This window comes from Triticum urartu, chromosome 6A (genome assembly GCF_056163025.1).
Source record: "Triticum urartu cultivar PI428250 chromosome 6A, HENAU_Tu73, whole genome shotgun sequence".
NCBI classification, from domain to species: domain Eukaryota; kingdom Viridiplantae; phylum Streptophyta; class Magnoliopsida; order Poales; family Poaceae; genus Triticum; species Triticum urartu.
Window position 1 is genome coordinate 137,410,543 of NC_141878.1, and position 21,871 is coordinate 137,432,413.

Below are 21,871 nucleotides of genomic sequence, written 5' to 3' on the forward strand. Positions count from 1 at the left end.
CAGGATCGTGTTTTTTTCTTGGTTTATCCATTTAACCGGAGTGTTGTGTCCTTTTGCTCAAGCTCTTTCGTTTTATCAAGTCTTGCATCTCTTTTCAATTGAAGTGATGCCCGAAGTTGTTCTCCCTTGTTCCTCTTTTCAAATGGAGTGTTTTCAACTTCGTTCATCTCCGTCGTATTCTTTTCTCAAAATGGTTTAACCTTTTCAAGGTTCTTTGGTCTCACTCGTTTGTCAAAGAAGCAACTTAGTTTTACCTCTTCTCTTTCTCTCCCGTTTTGTCCCTCCGGTGCCATTCTAGATCTCGGGACGAGGTCCTCTCATAGTGGTGGAGTGTTGTAGCGCCCCGAGACCGATGTGCCAGGTGTCCTCCAGTTATTCGCTGTTGTTGCCTTATCTTTGCTTGCGTGTCATGCATCTCATATCATGTCATAAATCTTTTGCATCTCAACTAAATAAATTGTGTGGATCTTCCATCCATTTAAATTGAGGGAAGAGTGACTTCTCTTTATAACATATCCGCCTAATATTTAGGGAGCTATTATAAATATTCCATTAATTTGGAATCACCAAAACACACTTACAAGTAATTCCCCAGGCCTTTGTTATCTCACATCTTGACCTCAAACTTTGCCCATATATTTTTTCCTCTTTCATCGCTTTCCCGATCTCCACAAAAATTCCGAACATTTTTGGATTCTCCAAAAATGTTTTGTTAATTCAATCTTATTTGAATCACATTCAAAAGTGTTTGAATGCAATCCTTCCAAGCGGTGCCAAATGCATTTTCTCAGAACGAACTCATTTTTATGAGTCCGGGAGATTTAATCGCATGCCCAAATGTTTTCTCTAACCCCTCTTTTTCCATTTTTCTCCTCTCTTTACTTTTTGTTAAAGGAAATTGAGGGAGAGAGAGGAGAGAGCCCAACAGGCTGGCCTCTAGGGTCCATCCCTAGGTGCAGCCGCGCCCTGCCTCATCCCTAGGCTATCTAGCACCTGGGCCGCCCAATCTCCGCAGCCAGGCCGGCCCATTTGCGGCAAGCCCACCTGGCCTCACCTAACCTAACCCTAGGCCCGGCCGTAACCTCTCCCTCCCGATCTTTTCCTCGCACCCCGCGCCGCCAGGAGAGCAGCGCATCGCACCAGGGGCCTCGATCCCATCTCTCCCCGCAGCCCGCCTCGCTCGACTCCCTCCACCAGCGCCGACCCCCTCATCCTCCCCGTTCGCCAGCTCCTCCCTCCGCCCGCGCCACGACCGAGATGGGCCCCTACTCCGACGCGGTTGCGCCTCAGCGCCGCCGTCCACCATGGCTGCTGCCGGCGAGCCCCTGCTCTACTGCACCTGCCTCGACCTCCTCTGCTAGGGCAAGCAGTGCCGCCCCGTCGACCCGCCTCATCCTCGCATCTCCGGCCTCATCCCCGACCCCCAGCCGCCGGATCCGGCCGGATCGAGTCGGTCCGCGTCGAGCACCTCCACCACCTTGCTCCGTCGAGCTCTATCCTGCTGCACCTCGCCTTGGGCCACCTGCACCACCTCGGGAACCCCTGCCCGACGCCATGGCCTCCCCTGCTTCGCGCCAAGGCCGATGTCGGCCCCTTCATCCTTCACCATCCTCCTGCCCGTGCCTTTCCTTTTGGCCCTGTTTTTGTTGTGCAAGAACAAGAGGACGACGACCGGCGCCAAGTCCATCTCGAGCACCCGCCTGCGTTGCGGCGTCGGTGCACCGTGTTGCTGCTCGTTGCCTGCCAAGACCGTCTCCGTGGAATTTCACCAAGTACACCACCGACAAGACCACACGGATGCCCGAACGAGTACCGAACGAAACGCCAAGACCTATGAGAGCGACATCGTGGACCAACGAGTACCACGACGACCGTTGTTCGCCAAGTACACCTTCGGATTCGTCAAGTTCGACTACCCCGCAAGACCCGGAGCGCCAAGTACCTCTACCGCCTTCTTCGGAATCCTAAGAACGCGAAGTACTTCGTCACCCGACGCCTAAAACGACTCCCAACGCTGAAGACCCATGAACAAAAACCGTCAAGTTTGACTACCGTCGACCTCCGAAGAACAGTGTTGTGCCGAGTATCCCTTCGTTTTGTCAAGACCATCAAGTCCCTCGACGACAAGTGCACGACTACGCAGATTGTACCAAGTACCCCTTCATTTCGATGAGGCCAGCAAGTCCGAAGAATGCCAAGTTCGACGACGCTCTCCGCCCGAACGACTACGTCCGACGCGTACCTCTCCGTCGCCGTGGGTTTCGTCAAGTTCAACGGTGAACCCCGAAGCCCTCGGATTCGTCAAGTCTGAAGGTGCAAGTACCACTCCGAACCATGTACGACAACCATCGCCGAAGACCCGTGTAACGTGAGCGTCAAGTTCGACTACCGTCGCGTGAACCGCTACTTCCCACGACGACCCCATGAACAACTACTTCCCCTTCGACACATGTACCCCTACCGCCGAACTCGATCCGTTCCGATAATGCACGCTGCGAAGGTATAACCCCGAGACGACCACCCGTGGACCGTGTGCAAGAGTTGTATGAGATGCATGTGGGTTGTTGTAATTCGCCCGTGAACGTTAGTTGTTCCCTCGTTTGACACCGTCGTCTACCCGTGGGAACCCGGTATCCGGGAGCACCCCATCTTGTTGCATGACACACTCACAACCACTTCCTTTTGCACCGGTATCCCCATGAGCTATCGGATCATCGGAATGTTGCCGCGACATCATTTCCGTTTCGTCTCAGTGGCACCCCTTTCTTTCCACCATAGTGGCCAATGCTTCATAATGTTCTTATCAACTTTTTCAGAAAAATTGCATAAAACTTGCTCATGTCATGCGCATCATGATAATAACATTTAAATGTTTAAAATTGTTGCACCAAATTGATAAATGCATATGGGGATTTACTGGGTTTGTTGTTTATTATATCCGGCCCCATTTAAATTGTTTAGGTGGTTTAGTCTTGTTATGTTTCACCTCTTGCCATGTTAACCAACATTTAATATTGTTGAGTACCTAAACAAGAGAGAACTAAATAAGTCATGTGGTGTTCCATCAATATGCAACTAGTTGCATATTGAGGTCCACTTAATTTGTAGGTTTGTTTTGTGCATTTTTCCATGCCATGTTTCTTTAAACCGGACATTCATCATACTTGGTTGTGCATCATTCCATGATTATGTGGTGGTTATTTACTATGGTGTTTGTTTCTTTCCGGTGTTGCTTCCTCGGGTTAGTTCCGATAACGTCGCGTTTGAGAGGACCCGTTCGACTACGTCCGTTTGTCTTCTTCATGGACTCGTTCTTCTTCCTTGCGGGATTTCAGGCAAGATGACCATACCCTCGAAATCACTTCTATCTTTGCTTGCTAGTTGCTCGCTCTTTTGCTATGCCTATGTTGCGATACCTACCACTTGCTTATCATGCCTCCCATATTGTTGAACCAAGCCTCTAACCCACCTTGTCCTAGCAAACCGTTGTTTGGCTATGTTACCGCTTTGCTCAGCCCCTCTTATAGCGTTGTTAGTTGCATGTGAAGATTGAAGTTTGTTCCTTGTTGGAACAGGAGATGTTGTTCCTTGTTGGAACATGTTTACTTGTTGGGATATCACAATATCTCTTATCTAATTAATGCATCTATATACTTGGTAAAGGGTGGAAGGCTCGGCCTTATGCCTGGTGTTTTGTTCCACTCTTGCCGCCCTAGTTTCCGTCATATCGGTGTTATGTTCCTGGATTTTGCGTTCCTTACGCGGTTGGGTTATAATGGGAACCCCTTGACAGTTCGCCTTAAAACTCCTCCAGCAATGCCCAACATTGGTTTTACCATTTGCCACCTAGCCTTTTTCTTTCCCTTGGGTAGGCCTGCCCAAGGGTCATCTTTATTAAACCCCGGGCCAGTGGTCCTCTGAGTGTTGGTCCAACCTGTCAGCTGCGGGTGACCACCAGGGGCAACTCTGGGCTGGCCTACCAGAACCTTGGACAATCCGGTGTGCCCTGAGAAAGAGATATGTGCAGCTTCTATCGAGATTTGTCGGCACATTCGGGTGGCTTTGCTGGTCTTGTTTTACCATTGTCGAAATGTCTTGTAACCGGGATTCCGAGTCTGATCGGGTCTTCCCGCTAGAAGGAATATCCTTTGTTGACCATGAGAGCTTGTGATGGGCTAAGTTGGGACACCCCTGCAGGGTTATGAACTTTCAGAAGCCGTGCCTGCGGTTATGGGCGGATGGGAATTTGTTAATGTCCGGTTGTAGAAAACCTAAAGTTGACCTTAATTAAAATACATCAACCGCGTGCGTAACCATGATGGTCTCTTCTCGGCGGGGTCCGGGAAGTGAACACGGTGTTGGAGTTATGCTTGACGTAGGTTGTTCTAGGATCACTTCTTGATCATAGTTGTCCGACCGTGCTTTTGCCTTCGCTTCTCGCTCTCTTTTGCGAATAGGTTAGCCACCATATATGCTAGTCGCTTGCTGTAGCTCCACCTCATACCTTTACCTTACCCATAAGCTTAAATAGTCTTGATCGCAAGGGTGTGAGATTGTTGAGTCCCCGTGACTCACAGATACTTCCAAAACCAGTTTGCAGGTGCCGTTGAACCGTGCAGGTGACGCAACCAAGCTCAAGGAGGAGCTCGATGAAGATCTTGTCCTTTGTGTTGTTTCATTCTAGTTGATCAATAGTGGAGCCCAGTCGGGACGATCGGGGATCTGTGTAGCATTTGTGGTAGTCTTCTTTTATTTTGGCTCCGTAGTCGGGCCTTTATTGTATTTGGATGATGTAATGCTTTATTCATGTATTGTGTGAAGTGGCGATTGTAAGCCAACTATGTATCTCTTTCCCTTATGTATTACATGGGTTGTGTGAAGATTACCTCACTTGCGACATTGCTTTCAATGCAGTTATGCCTCTAAGTCGTGCTTCGACACGTGGGAGATATAGCCACATCGAGGGCGTTACACAAGCACCGGTCCAACCACATATCAAATTATCAAAGTAACGAATGCGAATCATATGAGCATGATGAAAACTAGCTTGACAGTAATTCCCATGTGTCCTCGGGAGCGCTTTGCTTTATGTAAGAGTTCATGCAGGATTGTCCTTTGGTACAAAAAGGATTGGGCCACCTTGCTGCACCTTATTTACTCTTTTTACTTGTTCCCCGTTATGAATTATCTCATCATACAACTATCTGTCACCGATAATTTCAGTGCTTGCAGAGAATACCTTGCTGAAAACTGCATGTCATTTCCTTCTGCTCCTCGTTAGGTTCGACACTCTTACTTATTTAAAGTACTACGATAGATCCCCTATACTTGTGGGTCATCATCCTATTATTGTTGGTAGACCTTTCCTTAGAACGATTGGTGCAATTATTGATATGAAATAAGGAAAGATTAGATTTCAATTCCCATTAAGGAAGGGAATGGAACACTTTTCTAGAAAGAAAATTAAGTTTCCATATGAATCTATTTGAGAGCTACTTAAGAGTTGCATACCAAAGATAACAATACCTAGATCTATTGCATTATGCCTAGCTAGGGGCGTTAAACAATTGTGCTTGTTGGGAGGCAACCCAATTTTATTTTTGTTCTTGCTTTTTTGGTTTTGTTTTTCAATAAATTTTTCATCTTGCCTCTCGTTAGATATGTTTTTATGCTTTAATTAGTGTTTGTGACAAGTAAGACCATTGGGATGGCTTACGGTGATAGTTGATTTGATCTTGCTGAAAAACAAAAACTTTTGCGTCCAGTAAAATAATTTTCGTTTTTAACAGAAGCGTGATAAAATACTTATTCTTTTTGAGGAATATTAATATGCAAATTGCCTATGTTGTCCTAATTCGAGATTTACAGATTGCTACAGACTTTTCGTTTTTGACAGATTCTGTTTTCTATGTGTTGTTTGCTTATTTTGATGAATTAATGGGTTGTATTGGGGGGTATGAACCATGGAGAAGTTCGAATAAATTTGATATCTTTCCCTAATTAATAATAAAGCACGGATTGACTTTATCGGGTTCATCGTCACAATACGCTTCTTCCCATGATTTTACGCTTTCAGTTTGAATTAAATTTAAAAAGGGAAAAAAGTGGTGGGCGCTGGGATTTGATCCCTGCTCTACCGGGTGTACGACAACATAGCAGACCAATCCGGCTAGGCCCATGAGTGCGCTAATGTAGTCGTCTGGCCTTTCAAGAATATAAGATGAGGCGTAGACGGGCTGAGGCAATGAGCACGGGCGCGCTGGGCCAGGCGGACTGATGCGGCCTAGTGGACGGACAAGGGGAGCAGGCTGAGGTTGTTTTTCATAAATAGTCCGACCTTGCTATTCTACATAATTTTTTACTAGTTTATATACGTCCTTAGGTTGTCAAGCATCAAGGAGCTGCTTCAGAAATTAAGCAAAGAATATGGCATGAATAAGATTTTTCCTTAACGGAACAAATGAGGAGTAGAGCAATAGGAGAGAGAGGAAGGAAATAGACATTGCATATGAGAAATAAAAAGGCAAGGACAAAGGAAAGAGGGGAAGGAAATAGACTTCAATTATGTGAAGCCAGAAAGAAAGGAAATAAAGAAGGAAGGAGAAAGGAAAGAGATTATTGTGGACGCCAAATTAATTGCAGATGTAATTAATAAGCCGACAAATGGGATTCGTCACATGGATGATACAAGGAAATAAAAAGAAATAAAATAGACACTAATTGCATGAGAAATAAAGAAGGAAGGAGAAAGGAAAAAGAAGGAACGATAATTACAGATTTTTTAAAGGACGTGGGCCCTCATTCATACCTTATCTTACGAATAAATATGAAGTGCCATTCTTTTCCTACATGATCCTCACTAATTCAAGACATTTTTTCTTTCATTGCAACAGACAACCTGTCATTTTTTCCTTGCACTTATTATCCTTACTAAGCTTGCACCAAGTTTATAACACATTGAACATTATGTTTGCGCATACAGTCATCACTAAATTTATGTCAATTGTTTCTACCATTGTAACTCATGGGCATATAGACATTGCATGACACATAAAGAAGGAAGGAGAAAGGAAAGAGAAAGGAAGGCAATAGACGGTAATTTTTGTGGATGCCATACTAATCGCAAGAGTAATTAATAGGCCGACAAATGGTATTCGTCACATGGATGATATAAGGAAAGAAAAAGAAATAAAATAGACACTAATTGCATGAGAAATAAAGAAGGAAGGAGAAAGGAAAGAGAGGGGAAGTAAATATACGATAATTACAGAATTTTTGATGGACATGGGCCCTCATTCATATCTAATCTTACGAATAAATATGAAGTGCCATTCTTTTCCTACATGATCCTCACTAATTCAAGACATTTTTTTCTTTCGTTGCAACAGACAACCTGACATTTTTTCTTGCACTTATAATCCTTACTAAGATTGCACCAAATTTTTAACACATTGAACATTATGTTTGCGCATACAGTCCTCACTAAATTTATGTCAATTGTTTCTAACATTGCAACTCACGGGCATATATACTATTTTTTACATAAATGGAGGTATAATATTATTGGTCCTCCCATTTCATATGTCCATAGCATTTCTTCATACTGAGCTAGGCTATTCCCAGTCGTTTGTCCTGGGACACTTGGCCCCTACCCCGTTCACCAGCGCAACATTCCACCAATAAAAAAATAGTGCCATCCCAACCTGTCCATGCGACCCAGCCCAACAAATCGAACCCACCACCTCGTTTAGGAGATGAGGCAAAAATAGTTTTTTTGCGAATCAAACTCGCAACATCCATAGTTTTTGGTGCTGATCGTGTTATCCGCAAAAAAGGTGTTGATCGTTTTCAACTAAAGTTGAATTTGGTGGCTGTTTGTGTCCTTCATGGACTAGTACTAAACTACCACGATGTAAAATCTGGATCACACAAACACAAGGCTCAAGAATTCGATTATGTAGATTTGACCGGGATCTCAAACGCGACCGTTCACTTATCTATCCATGCAGGCAATGAAATTCTTTATTGGTTCCAAGTTTAGGTGGAACGTTCGGCGTGTAGTGGGCATCGTGACCCACAATGATGACAAAGAAAAGAAGAGGCAACATGGATGGGGGTGCTAGGGGTGATAATTTGTTTCTCCCATTGCAACGCACATGCACTTTTGCTAGTAACACCAATATAAGTAAAAAATGAGTTCACAACAGTACCAAAAGTGGTGATTTATTTTCTTATACTAACGGATCTCATGAGTTTTCTATTGAGTTTTGTATTTGAAAGTGCGTTATATCGACTAGAGGGGGTGAATAGACGATTTTTATGAAATTATTCAAAACGTGGATGTTTCGAAGACAAACGATAGAAATAAACCTATTACCATGCAGCGGAAGGTAGACTACACTAGGCAAACCATAGTCAAGTATTCAATGAAGTGAAAGCACAATGACTAATAGCAGCAATGTAGTAAGGATCAGGTAGGAAGATATTATGAAGCCAAACAGAACACGCAGTCACTCAGTGAAGACAGAAGATAGTGCAATCATACAATGACTTCATAAGGACCAACAGTAAGTAAAGGGAAGGGAAGGATGAAACCAGTGACTCGTTGAAGACAATGATTTGTTGGACCAGTTCTAGTTGCTGTGGCAACTGTACGTCTGGTTAGGGCGGCTAGGTATTTAAACCTGAGGACACACAGTCCCGGACACCCAGTCCTGAACACGCAGCTCAGGACACCCATTCCTCATCGTATTCCCCTTGAGCTAAGGTCACATAGACCTTGCCCAATCACTCTGGTAAGTCTTCAAGGTAGACTCCCAAACCTTCATAGACTTCGTTCACCGGTGATCCACAATGTCTCTTGGATGCTCAGAACGCGACGCCTAACCGGCTGGAGGATTCACAGTCCTCAAGTGTAATAAGTCTTCAGATCACACAGACAAGAAGACTTAAGTGATGCCTAACATTCTTTGGCTCTGGGTGGTTAGGGATTTATCCTCGCAAGGAATTCTCTCTCAAAGGCTTCGAGGTGGGTTGCTCTCAAACGACAAAAGCCGTACTCTAACTCTGAGCAGCCAACCGTTTATGGTTGTAGGGGGTGGGCTATTTATAGCCACTAGGCAACCCGACCTGATTTGTCCGAAATGACCCTGGGTCACTAAGGAACTGACACGTGTTCCAACGGTCAGATTTCAAACACACACGACAACTTTACTTGGGCTACAAGCAAAGCTGACTTGTCCGACTCTGGACAAGATTCGCTCTCATAGTCTTCACTCGAAGAAACAGGTTTTGGTTAAGCATCACTTCAGTCATTCTGACTAGTTCTCTTGGACCCCACTTAACAGTGCGGTGGTTCCTATGACTCAACAAAGAAGAAACAGAACCACGAAAGATCTAAGTCTTCGAGCTCCATAGGCTTCATGCGATGTCTTCTCTTGTCATAGTCTTCAATGAGAATATCTTCATAAACCAACTTTGACATCAATGTCTTCATACATTTTTAGGGGTCATCTCTGGTAGGAAAACCGAATCAATGAGGGACTTCTACCTGTGTTATCCTGCAATTCTCACAAACACATTAGTCCCTCAACTAGGTTTGTCGTCAATACTCCAAAACCAACTAGGGGTGGCACTAGATGCACTTACAATCTCCCCCTTTTTGGTGATTGATGACAAACTAGTTGAAGTTTTCAATAGGGAATATAATATGTGAAATTGTAAGAGGATAGGGAATTGTCTTTATAAGCTGTGAGGGCTCCCCCTGAAGATGTGCATATAAGTAATTTTCTTTTGGAATGCAAATGCACATGGCAGGTTGTGCTTGTGGAGATCCTCTTCAACTTATGATGACAATCCACTATGCATGTGAAGGTATGTGAAGATAATGACATGCATAATGGAAAATGGACGTCTGCAAAATGATCTAAGTGTGGAATTTATCGTCGCACATGCGGAATTTATCATCGCATCACAAAGTGGAAAATAAGTAGCAGACGACCATCGAGTTTAAGTGTTACAACTCAAAGAACCAAATGTATCAAAACGAGAGTTGTAAACACGAAGCAAAATATAAAGCAACCGCCCATATGGACCCGTTTGAAGACTATCAAACTCATATGCTTCTCCCCCTTTTGTCAGTAAGGACCAAAAAGGTTTGAAGACATAGAGCATCTACTCGTTCCCATGAAGAGTAGGTGAAGCAGCAGGGTCGTCGGTGGTGTACGGCGGTGCATAAGAACTTGGAGCAGTGTCGAAGCATGCTGAAGGAGGTGGCGGTGAAGTAGCATCGTCTTCATCCTCGATCACTCTGGCATTCACAGTTGTAGCAGAGGAAGAGAACTCAGAGTCTTCAAGAGATGGAGTTCATCGCAGCACTGCCCTTCGAGGAGGTGTGGAGTCAAACTTGAAGCGTTCATAGAAGCCATCCTCTTGAAGATCATCTTCAGAGCACATAAGCGTCAGCCCTTTCCATGTGCGTCGAGAGGTTTCATGTGCGACAAAGGCATTCTTGGTGGCAAGATTGCGAATGCGGTTAACATCCACCAAGAGGCTTTGCATTTGGCACTTCAACCAGTCATGATGCCTATCCTATTTCTGATGAAGAGCCACCAGAAGCTCTCGGTCGTTGAGAATATGAGTGCGCTTCTTGGGTCGTTGGGCAATTGTGCTATCGGTGGCATCAGTAAGAGAAGGATGTGGTGCACGTGTAGTTCCCGCCAAAGGATACACACGAGTTACTGCTTCAACTCCTTCAATGTTCTGAGAAAAACTTTGATGCTCCGCATTCTGAAGACTTAGAGGTTCCTTGGCAGGCTCAGGATAAATGGCTTCAACAGACATATCCACATCAGGCAGAAAGATCCGATGATTGCGAGCAGATGGCTGATATGAGATAGCGGAGTGGAGTTTAATCAGACGCATTATCCAGGGAGCGTAGAACTTCAAGCCAAAAAGATCAGAGCCTGATGCAGCAAGTTGGCGGATGAAGAAGTCTTGTGCATTGAAGCATTTTCCATGAAGAATATAGAAGACCAAAGTCTTCATTGCACCTTCCAGCTTGGCATGTGGAGAATGTCCTTTGATGGGCCAGAGAGTTCGCCTGATGATGTGATAAATAGTCCTTGGCAGATACTCAAGGTCTTCAACGAAGAACTCCTTGGGATATGCAGCATCTTGGGGCAATGGCTTCATCGTACTGAGCATCTGACTCATGTTTGGTTCAGTCTTCTGAAAGATGCTCTCGACAGCTTCATTGTGAAGCTGACAGCCAGGTTCGTAGAGATCGCCAGGAGTGGGGAGACCAGTGAGCTCAATGATATCAAAGGCTTTGGCTTCATGATGAACATTTCCTGTCATCCACTCCAGGACCCAAGTCTTCGGATCTCTGTTGTATCCATGGATGTGAAGTGTGGCATAGAATTGAAGCAGCAACTCTTCATTCCAGTGCTCTTGGTCGGTGACAAACAGCAGCAATCCAACCTCTTTGAAGCAATCCAGAGCTTCTTCTAGACAGGGCAGACCAGCTATTGCTTCAATGTCAAGACGCTTATGTGGGAAGATGCGACCTTGATTGTATAGAATGCAGGAGTAATAGCTTCACTGCGGATAGCTCCAGAACTGATCAGATGATATTCTTTCCCTTGAGTAGGGGTTCCTGGAGCTATTGAAGAAAGTGTTGTCTGCTTTGAAGCCATTAACATTGAAGGATCCAGGTGCTGATGCAGGACCTGGAAACCTGGGCAATCTGGGGATTGGCTTCTGTACCTGAGGCCTGTGCTCAACATGGTAGTCAAACTGAGGACCAGCAGCAGGCGCAGGAACAGAAGCAGTAGCATCATTGGCTTCACTGACTTCTGGTGCTTGGGTTGGTGAAGGCTCCACATTGGCTTCAGCCATGACAGCGTCAGTGGCGTCGGTGGCAGCCTCAAAATTCTCAACCTCCACTTGATGAGCTGGAGGGTCGGTCACAGTCACGTTCTCCTCGAGAATAGCTTCTTGGTGAGATGGGGGTGTAGCAGCGCTTGGGGTTTCTTCTTCATCGGCTGATGCAGCCAGAATGTCTTCAGCAGCTTTAGCTTCAGACTCAGAGACTGGAGGCCTTGGTCCTTTGTGAAGCCTGCGTAACGCTGGCGACGCCTGTGGAGTTGGAGTTGGAGTTGGCTGGGCCTCAAAGTCATCTTCCTCTTGTGCTTGTGGGCGATCAGCCCATGATGCATCCTGAGCAATTGGCGTCAGAGGACGACCAATGCTGATGAGTTTGCTGTGCGTTAGCACAGGCGATGATACCTGTTGGTGCTCGAGCTGAGGAAGAACTGCATCATCTTCAACATGGTCATGGTGACCAATGTCTTCAGCAGCGATGGGATCAGCTGCTGGAAAGTCTTCAGCTTCATGAGCCTCTGTGAAAGCAGGCTCATGGACAGTCAGTTGTCGCTCCTGAGGTTCAGCGTCAGGGCGAACCATGGAGATGGGTTCAACAATCAAGGGCTCTGTGGGAGCAGCCCGTTCCTTCTTGGTCTTTCGCTTCTTCTTGGAGGGAGCAGTAGCAGAGGCTTCAGGATGTTTCCTCTTTCTAGCTTCAGCCTCAGCAGTCCTCATCTTCTTCAGCTCTGAAGTGGTGGACCGGGCCTTTGGCTTCGAGCCAGTCATCCTAGTTGGGAAGACAATGGGATCTGCTTCCTGCCTTGGTGCGTCGGTTTCGGCCACAGCGGGCTTCTTCTTCTTCTTGGCAGCCATCCTGGGGTCGATGCCAGGACGCCCAAGGGCCTTGCGCTTCTCAGCCTCATTGTAGGCTTGCACACACTTGTCAGCCAGGCTCTTCATGCGTTCACGAGAACCTTGAGCTTCTTCACGCTTCTTGAGAAAGGCTTCTTTAAGCTCGTGCAGCATGATCTTGAAGTTCTTGACCTCTTGCACACTGAGCTGGGCCATATGCTTCTTGAACTGAGCTTTTTCAAAGTCAATCTTCTGCTTCAGTTCGACGATGCGCTGAGCTAGAGCTAGCTCTGAAGCAATGGCACCATGAAAGGCGACACTGAGACCAATGGGAAGTTGCAGGTCTTCAAACCTGAGGTTGGGCGTTTCAAACCACTCATCGATGAAGTCGTGGATGATTGCCACGTCAAAGAGAGGCAAATTGTTGAAGATTTCTGCTTCTTCTTTGCGTCAAGTCGTGGATGACTCAAGAGCGTCATCTGCAAGGTCTTCATCACTGGACAGATTAATGGCATCATTGCGCAGAATAGCAGCAGCAGTCAGTTCTTGGCTGGTGTGTGGCAGAGGCATCTTACCTTTCTGGGGCTTGGAGATGCGTGACAGATCTTCAGACTGCACACTGTCTTTAGGAGGTGCAGTAGCCAGTGGCTTTGCCCGTGAGATTTTTGGTGCAGAGGCAGGCTTTGAAGCTTTAGCCTTCTTTGCCTTATGCAGCTTTGGAGTAGGAGCTGGGGCTTCATCAGTGTTAGCATCATCATCAGAATGATCCACTTTGGCACCTTGAAATGAGATGTGAGTGATGAGGCCATCAAGGTTGTAGAAAGGACCGATGACATTGGGTTCTGCATCGCATGTGCCGTCAGCCCGGGGAGCAGAAGGACTAGGGTTGAAGTCGAGTCCCAATGACTTCTTGTTTTCCTTGGACGATGCCTTTGCGTGCTGGAAGTTGCGCTTGAAGAGATTGTCGTCACGACACCATAGCAATGATGATGGGTCGGCATCTTCAGGCTGAGGTCCATGGACCATACACGGATAGAAACCCCGAGCAATAGCTTCAGCTCTGTTCTTGGGTGGAAGGCCTCAGAAGAGAATATCACCCCAAGGACTTTTGATAGCACTCTTCTCAGCATATTCCTTGGTCACGAATCTGTATTTGTACCACTGTTCTGCCCAATATCTTCGAATCCACTGGATTCGGGTCTTGCGCTGATTATAATCCTCTTCAGGATTGGTCTTGTAAAGCTCTGAGAGGTCATCAGGAAAATCTCTTGATGTTCCCCCACGACGCTGTCTTCCTCCCTTCCTTGCAGATTTCTCTGAAGCCATGAACTTTAAACTGAATGGCTTCAAGACGTTCAAAGGCTTCAAAAGCTTTTGCTTGCTGGACAAACAGGAACTGGCTTCGGGAGAATTTATATGATGCTGTAAGAATTCTGCAAATGAATGCAGACTATGAGAACCAAGGGATTCTCCCACGGACATGTACCTGTGACAGCATTAAGGTGCGAGGGAAGGGGAAGAGGTCATATGCATTCTCAGAAGATTTTGAAGATAAATCAGTTTAGAAGACATTAACCTCATCGTGCGAAGACATTCACTCATAGATAAGGAATTGGTTCCAGATTTGTACGAATCCATGGATCAGTACAAGTGAGGAATCTAACTACTTTGTGAAGCATAAGTGAATATACTAGGCATATTATGAGATGCAGTATGAAAGAGATCCAACTTGTGTGAATAGAAACTGCTTGTGGTAGAAAGTGACAAAGCTATAGGATCAAAGGGGCCGTAAAAAGGAAGTTTTATTTACCACACGAAGAACTGCTAGACGAAGTGGAAGAGGAGGCCGAGCAGTTCGATCGTCCGTGCCCTAACTTGGCGATGGAGGACACCTACGACGACGGCGGAGAAGACGATGTCCGCGGTCGGCGTGAAGACGGCGTCGTAGAGGTTGCGGCAGCTAAGCGCTTCGTCGCCGGCGTCGTCGAGGGCTAGCGGTGGCGCTAGGGTTCGTGCGAGAGTGGAAGAAGAGATAATGACTGTGGTGAGGCGTATATTTATAGGGACAGGGGCGGCTTAGTGTTATTACACAGATTCCCCTGGCGATTCACATCTAAGGAACACGTGGCCATCATGCAGCATATCGGGGGTTGTTCCACGTCCCACGCACGCCTGGATTGTCGGGTGGTCGTTCCCACTTCTCCGGGTTTCAGGTGAAGGAATGAGCATTGAAAACGGACTTAATGTTTGTCTCTGTATCTTCCGCTGACAAGGACGCAGAGAAGACATTCGACAGTTTCAATAGAATGCATATGATTTGGAGAGATAGAGTTTGAGATAGAAAGCATAGAGAGGTTAGGGTCCAATCACATTCACTTAGTTCAAAAGATTCAACAAAGAAGACATAGCTATAAGTGAATGCTGTAGAGGACAGAACACTAGTGTATATATATATATATAATCAACATAGCGAAGATAATCATGAAGACATGTTGAGATTGAAGCCAAACCAAATGTGAAGACATAGCAAATGTAACGCCATGAGTGAAACACTTCAAACAGAACCTTTGGTGGTGGCGTTACCCACCGTATAGGAAGTATTAGACCCAGACACGGCGCACAATTATCGTGGCACTCCAAAGTCAAATTCCACATAATGTATTCACACTTAGAGTGTATGTCTTCATTGATTGAAGATATACTTTACTTCTTGTGTTGCACATCTAAGTCATCAATATGCATAAGTGTTAGGATGTGTGCCTGATCATAGGACATTTGAGGATTCCAACATATTTAGCTCACACCGTAACTTGCAAAATCTCTTCTGATCCAAGGGCTTGGTGAATATATCTGCCAATTGCTCTTCAGTGTTGACGTGTATGATATCAATATCTTCCTTCACAACATGATCTCTGAGAAAGTGATGACGAATTTCAATGTGCTTTGTCTTCGAGTGCTGAACTGGGTTGTTGGCAATCTTGATGGCGCTTTCGTTGTCGCAGTAGAGTGGCACTTGCTTTAGATGAATGCCATAGTCTTTGAGTGTTTGCTTCATCCACAGAAGCTGAGCGCAGCAAGATCCAGCAGCAATGTATTCAGATTCAGCAGTGGAGAGAGATACACTGTTCTGCTTCTTTGAAGACCAACATACAAGTGATCGTCCCAGAAAATGACATGTGCCTGATGTAGACTTGCGATCAACCTTGTCACCAGCATAATCAGCATCCGAGAATCCAACCAGAAAAAACTCTGAGCCCTTTGGATACCATAATCCTAGAGTTGGGGTGTGAGCCAAATATCAAAGAATTCGCTTCACAGTTAAGTGATGCGACTCCTTTGGTGCCGCTTGGAATCGAGAACACATGCAAACACTAAGCATAATATCTGGCCTAGATGCACATAGATAAAGTAAAGAACCAATCATGGAGCGGTATACCTTTTGATCGAACTCTTTACCATTGTCGTCAGGACCCAGATGATGTTTGGCTGGCATTGGCGTCGTGAAGCCTTTGCAGTCTTGCATACCGAACTTCTTCAGGCAATCTTTGAGATACTTCTCTTGAGATATGAAGATGCCGTTGCGTTGAAGTCGTATTTGAAGACCGAGGAAGAACTTCAGCTCTCCCATCATGGACATCTGATATTGCTCTTGCATCATATATCCAAACTCTTCACTGTACTTCTGATTGGTGCAGCCGAAGATAATGTCATCCACATATATTTGGCACACAAACAGTTCACTATCATATGTCTTCGTGAAGAGAGTGGGGTCGAGGGAACCAGGTATGAAGCCTTTGCTCTTCAGGAAGTATTTGAGTGTGTCATACCAAGCCCGAGGGGCTTGTTTGAGGCCATACAGTGCCTTGTTGAGCTTGTATACCATGTCAGGATGTTTTGGATCTTCAAAGCCAGGCGGTTGTGCAACATACACTTCTTCTTCAATCTTGCCATTGAGAAAGGCGCTCTTCACATCCATTTGATATAGAAGTATGTTATGATGATTTGCATAGGCCAGCAGTATGCGTATGGCTTCAAGTCGAGCCACAGGAGCTAATGTTTCATCGAAGTCAATTCCTTCCACTTGAGTATATCCTTGAGCAACGAGACGAGCTTTGTTTCTGACAACTTGACCATGCTCATCTTGCTTGTTGCGGTATATCCATTTGGTGCCTATTATATTGTGCTTCCGAGGGTCAGGACGCTTAACCAGTTCGCATACATTATTCAGCTGAAACTGTTGGAGCTCTTCTTGCATAGCTTGAATCCATTCAGGTTCCATGAAGGCTTCTTCAACTTTCTTGGGTTCTGTTATTGAAACGAATGCGAAGTGCCCACAGAAATTTGCTAGTTGTGTTGCCCTTGAACGAGTGAGCGGACCGGGTGCATTGATGCTATCAATTATTCTCTCAATCTGCACTTCATTGGCAACACGAGGATGTACAGGGCGAAGATTTTGCTCTTGCTGATCATTGTCATTGTTAGAGGGATTGTCTTCAGGCTGAGCATTGTCTTCAGGTTGATCAGGTGCGGAGATGATAAGTTCCTCTTTAGGTTGAGCTTCAGAGGGTATGATTTCTCCAGTTCCCATTAGTTTGATTGATTCACTGGATGGAACTTCATCTAGCACGTTTGGCAGGTGCTCTCTTTGTGAACCGTTAGTCTCATCGAACCGCACATCCACTGTTTTAACCACTTTATAATGAAAGAGATTGAAGACTCTGTAGGAGTGCGAATCCTTTCCATATCCAAGCATAAAACCCTCATGTGCTTTTGGTGCAAATTTTGAAGTGTGATGTGGATCCTTGATCCAGCACCTGGCGCCAAATACTCTGAAGTAACTGACATTTGGCTTCTTGCCAGTAAGGAGCTCATAAGATGTCTTGTTCAGAAGCTTGTGAAGATAATCACGATTGATTGTATGGCATGCAGTATCAATGGCTTCAGGCCAGAATTTTCTTGGAGTCTTGTATTCATCTAGCATCGTTCGGGCCATATCAATGAGTGTTCTGTTCTTGTGTTCGATGACACCATTCTGCTGTGGCGTGTACGGGGCTGAGAATTCATGTGTGATGCCTAAGGTATCAAGATATGTATCAAGGCCAGTGTTCTTGAATTCAGTGCCATTGTCACTTCTGATGTGCTTTATCTTGGCGCCATAGTTGTTCATTGCTCAATTGGCGAAGCGTCTGAAGACATCCTGCACTTCAGTCTTGTAGAGGATTATGTGCACCCAAGTATATCTAGAATAATCATCAACAATGACAAAGCCATAGAGACAAGCGGTAGTAGTAAGAGTTGAGTAATGAGTGGGACCGAAAAGATCCATGTGGAGCAGTTCAAAGGGTCGAGCTGTTGTCATGATTGTCTTCGAGGGATGTTTAGCCCTCGTCATCTTTCCTGCTTCACAGGCACTGCATAAGTGATCTTTCTTGAACTTGACGCCCTCGATGCCTATGACATGCTTCTTCTTTGCAAGGGTGTGGAGGTTCCTCATGCCAGCATGCCCTAGCCTCCGATGCCAGAGCCAGCATTCTGAAGCTTTTGCTAGAAGACATACGGCAAGCTGTGGTCCTGCCGAGAAATCTACCACGTACAAATCATCTTTCCGATACCCTTCAAACACTAGAGACTTGTCAGATTCCATTAGAACAAGGCAGCGATATTTTCCAAACATTATGATCATGTTCAAATCGCAAAGCATTGAGACAGACATTAAGTTGAAGCCAAGGGATTCAACAAGCATGACTTTATCCATGTGTTGATCCTTTGAGATTGCAACTCTACCTAGACCCAATACATTACTTTTACCAGTGTCAGCAAATGTGATGTGACTCTTGTCGGATGGACGTAAGGTTGAGTCCATAAGAAGGCTTCTTTTGCCAGTCATGTGAGTGGTACACCCACTATCAATAATCCATTCTGAAGACGCTGGTGTCGTACCCTACAGTGCAGTTAGGGGGATAGGCTTCATGAAGAGAATTGTGAAGCAAAAACATTTGACGAACCAGTGGGTTATGAAAGCTTAGATCTAGATTAGGACTGATAGGGAGAGTAGCAAGCGATTCAGGAACGAAGTACATAATAAGACCATTCGGGCATTTGATCTTGCACCCTACAAGATGTTTAAGGTCCCCAGCAATAGCGTCAGACGATTTTGGTTTTCTGCTGGAGACCCTTCCCTGCAAAAGAGAGTTAAGCTTTCTTAGCCACCCACATCTTCAAGGGTGGCTTAGAAGCAATAAGTCTAAGTGCAGCGTCTGAGAACTTTGGCTTTGGAGCCCTAGAAAAAAGTCGCAGGCGGACAATAGTACTCATAAGAATAAGCAGAATAGTTCTTGGTCTTATGAACATGGCGGTTCGATGAACCGCGCTCATATTCATAGGCCTGAGTATGGTTTCCCTGCAAAACATTTGCGTTAGTGCAACTCAGGTGAGTCCTCTGTCTGTATGAAGCCTTTGGACCGTATGAAGCCTGTGGTCTGGGGTTTGTCTTCTTCACCTGTGGTGTCATGATGACATTCACAGGAAGATTTTCCAAATACTTTTTCGGCACCCAGATCTTCTTCATAGGCGGCCCATTCCTGCAGTTAGTACCAATATACCTGGCAAACACTTCACCATTCTGATTCTTAAACAGTTTATAGTTTGCATCAAAGGATTCATCAATGACAATGGGGTTAGCACAAGTGAAGCCAGATAGATTGGATGGATCTACTGAAGGTTCCTTTGCAGCAACCCATGTGGTTTTGGGGTACTTCTCAGGTTTCCAGTAAGAGCCATCAGCATTCATTATCCTTACGAACCAAACACCCTCTTTCCTCGGGTTTCGGTTCAGGATCTTCCTTTTGAGGACATCACATAGTGTCTGATGCCCTTTAAGACTTTTGTACATCCATGTTTCAAGCAATGTCTTCAACCTAGCATTCTCATCAGCAATAGCAGAGGTATCCTCAGTATAGGGGTTGGTTCCCACATCAACAATTGAAGATACTGCAACAGTAGCAGCAGTAGAACATTCAGCAATAGAAGTAGCATTATCACGCTCATTGCATTTAAGACATGGTGGTTCAAATCCTTCCTGAGCGGAACTGATCTGTTCGGCGCGAAGTGACTCGTTTTCCTTTTGAAGATCTTCATGAGCCGCTCTCAATTTCTCAAGATCTTGCTTCCTTTGAAGATAATCATAGGAAAGCTTTTCATGAGTTGTTGAGATCGTTTCATGATGACTTTCAAGTTCCTCATACTTAACGTGAAGATTTTTTATGTCTTCAATTAAGGACTCAGATCGAGTCATTTCAGCGTCTAACAGATCATCGCTTTTGTCTAACAGTTTTTGAATATGTTCCATAGTTTTCTGTTGTTCAGTTGCAATTTTAGCAAGTGTTTTGTAGCTGGGTTTTGAACCACAATCAGAGTCATCTTCACTAGATGTTTGACAGTGAGTAGTGCATGTGTTTACCTTGGCACCACATGCCATGAAGCAGTAGGTAGGAGCGGAGTAGTCCTTGTCATTTGCATCAGTGTCGGTGATGAAGTCATTGTCTTCAGTGTTGAAGATGGACTTGGCAACGTACGCTGTAGCCAGACTTGCAACGCCAGAATCGGACTCCTCCTCAGACTCCACCTCCGCCTCCTCAGAAGCGGACTCCTCCTCTGAATCCATTTCCTTGCCAACAAACGCACGTGCCTTGCCAGATGAAATCTTCTTGTGTGATGAAGACTTTGAGGAAGACTTGGAAGAAGACTTTGAGTATTTCTTCTTCTTCTTGTCATCAGACTCATATTCCTTGCTCTTCTTCTTCTTTTTGTTCTCATTGTCCCACTGCGGACACTCAGAGATGAAGTGGCCAGGTTTCTTGCACTTGTGACTTGTTTTCTTCTTGTAGTCATGAGCAGAAGCTTCATCATTCCTAGAGCTTGATCGTGAAGACTTTCTGAAACCTTTCTTCTTGGTGAATTTTTGGAACTTCTTCACAAGCATAGCAAGTTCCTTTCCAATGTCTTCAGGATCATCAGAACTGCTGTCAGATTCTTCTTCAGATGAGGAGACAGCTTTTGCCTTCAAGGTAGGAGTTCGCCCTTAGTTTGGACTGTAGATATCTCTTTTCTCAAAAAGCTGAAACTCATGTGTGTTGAGCCTCTCAAGTATGTCAGACGGATCGAGTGTCTTGAAATCAGAACGTTCTTGAATCATCAGGGCTAGGGTGTCAAACGAACTGTCAAGTGATCTCAGTAGTGTCTTGACGACTTCATGCTTGGTGATCTTAGTAGCGCCGAGGGCTTGAAGCTCATTTGTGATGTCAGTGAGTCGATCAAATGTGAGCTGGACATTCTCATTGTCATTTCGCTTGAAGCGGTTGAAGAGGTGGCGAAGGACAATGATTCTCTGAACTCTCTGGGTTGAGACGCCTTCGTTGACCTTGGAGAGCCAGTCCCAGACTAGCTTAGATGTTTCCAAAGCACTCACGCGGCCATACTGTCCTTTGGTCAGATGACCACAGATGATATTGTTGGTAGTAGAGTCCAGTTGAATGAACTTCTTGACATCAGCAGCAGTGACACCTTCTCCAGCCTTGGGAACGCCGTTCTTGACGACATACCATAGGTCGACGTCAATGGCTTCAAGATGCATGCGCATCTTATTCTTCCAGTAGGGATATTCAGTTCCATCGAAGATGGGGCACGCAGCAGAGACTTTAATTATCCCTACAGTCGACATAGCTAAAACTTCAGGTGGTTAAACTGAATCACACAGAACAGGGGAGTACCTTGCTCTGATACCAATTGAAAGTGCGTTATATCGACTAGAGGAGGGGGTGAATAGGCGATTTTTATGAAAGTCTTCAAAACGTGGAAGTTTCGAAGACAAATGATGGAAATAAACTTTTTACCATGCAGCGGAAGGTAGACTACACTAGGCAAACCATAGTCAAGTATTCAATGAAGTGAAAGCACAATGACTAGTAGCAGCAATGTAGTAAGGATCAGGTAGGAAGATATTATGAAGCCAAACAGAACACGCAGTCACTCAGTGAAGACAGAAGATAGTGCAATCATACAATGACTTCACAAGGACCAACAGTAAGTAAAGGGAAGGGAAGGATGAAACCAGTGACTCGTTGAAGACAATGATTTGTTGGACCAGTTACAGTTG

At 45.2% G+C, this 21,871-nt stretch overlaps 1 long non-coding RNA gene across 1 annotated transcript; it reads left to right on the plus strand.

Annotated features, from left to right (window-relative positions):
* Window positions 1–800: 800 nt before the first annotated feature.
* LOC147964478 (uncharacterized) lies at window positions 801–5,057 on the plus strand. The gene is made up of 2 exons (XR_015607623.1): window positions 801–2,500; window positions 3,247–5,057. It is a non-coding gene; the product is annotated as an uncharacterized LOC147964478 (long non-coding RNA).
* The last annotated feature ends 16,814 nt before the right edge of the window (window positions 5,058–21,871 follow it).